The following is a 1,612-nucleotide window of genomic DNA, read 5'->3' on the forward strand; positions in this document are numbered from 1 at the left end:
TATTTTATTTCTTTTTTCTATTTTCAAGTGAATATGTATCTTGTACGACAAAATCAAAACCAATGAGTTTTTTACAATACTTATAATTAGGTCATTGTTGCTGATGACAAAGACCACCCCATCTGTCAATATGTTGTGCCTTTATCCAATGGACTTAATCCAAGAATTGTGAGGCCCAAAATTGAGGCTCCTCATTTTGAATTAAAGTCAGCTATATTCCAAATGTTGAAAACAATGGGCCAATTTAGTGGAAAGCCTATCGAAGATCCACATCTGCACCTTCACTTATTCATGGAAGTATGTGATTCATTCAAGCTAGCTGGAGTGACTAAATATGCTTTGAGATTAAAGGTATTCCAATTCTTGCTGAGAGACAGAGCACGAGCATGGTTGAATTCTTTACCACCTCATTCGATATCAAAATGGCAAGAATTGGCTGAATAATTCTTAATGATGTATTTTCCACCAAGTAGAAATGCCAAGATTAGAAATGAAATCGCCACATTTCAGCAACTTGTTACGAATCTTTCTATGATGCATGGGAGAAATTCAAGGAGTTGTTGCAAAAATGTCCTCGTCATGGCATTCTTCATTATATTTAGTTGGAGACTTTTTACAATGGTCTCAACACAAATACAAGAATGGTGGTGGACCTTTAGCCACAGGATCTCTTCTTGTGAAATCATACAACGAAACATATGAGACCCTTGAAAGGATCTCTAGCAACAACTATTAGTGGCAAACTACTCAAGTAGCCACAGGAAAAAGAGTAGTCAGAGTTCACGAAGTTGATCTACTTACGTCTTTGACAGACCAGGTATCTTCTACGGCTTCCATGTTTAAGAATTTTTCTGCTAATAGTTTTAATGCTAACATATTAGGTCAACAATCAAGTCAGTTCGAAATTATCTCTATTTATTACAAAGATGGTCATATCTGCAAAGACTGGCCATCACATCTAGAATCCATCTACTATATGGACAACCAGAATCAGGATAGAAGTGGGCCAGGATCGAACTCAACTTATTATACTTCTTCATGGCAGAATCATCTAAATTTCTCCTGGAGTAATCAAGGGACTGGTCCAAGTAATTCCTATATGCCTTCACGTTCAAATCATTTGCCAAGTTTTTCTCAATAGATTTAGACACCTCAGCCAACCAAGTCTTTAATTGGTTTGTAGAAACCTCATTCAACCAAGTCTTCTACGATGCAACTCTAAAGAATCTGAAGAACCAGTTTGGACAGTTAGCCAACAAGCTCATAAGTAGAACTCAATGAGCTTTGCCAAGCAACACTATAAATCTGAGGAATACAAGTAAAGAACCATGTGAAGCTGCTACTTTGAGGAGTGGAAAGATGCTAGGACCCAGGATTGTTGAAATTGAAGATGAGCTCGTTGCACCTAAGAATTGAGAGGATTTTCAACCAAATGTTGAAGTTTCCTCAGCACAAAAGTTGCTCCTGTGAATCCTACCAAAAACTAAGCACAACAACATCATCGTGAAGGTTCAATGCCCATAGAAAACACAGAGAAATCTGCACCTCAAAAAAGTGATCCAATCAAGGTTAAAAATCCATCACCTCCTTATCCGTAGAGACTCCAGAAGTA

The 1,612-nt window shown here is 37.5% G+C and overlaps 1 non-coding gene across 1 annotated transcript; it reads right to left on the reverse strand.

The window, feature by feature from the left end:
• Positions 1–480: 480 nt before the first annotated feature.
• Positions 481–586, reverse strand: LOC121226063 (small nucleolar RNA R71). The gene has a single exon (XR_005923960.1). It is a non-coding gene; the product is annotated as a small nucleolar RNA R71 (small nucleolar RNA).
• Positions 587–1,612: the final 1,026 nt, after the last annotated feature.

The sequence above is a fragment of the Gossypium hirsutum genome, chromosome D13 (genome assembly GCF_007990345.1).
Source record: "Gossypium hirsutum isolate 1008001.06 chromosome D13, Gossypium_hirsutum_v2.1, whole genome shotgun sequence".
Lineage (NCBI taxonomy): Eukaryota > Viridiplantae > Streptophyta > Magnoliopsida > Malvales > Malvaceae > Gossypium > Gossypium hirsutum.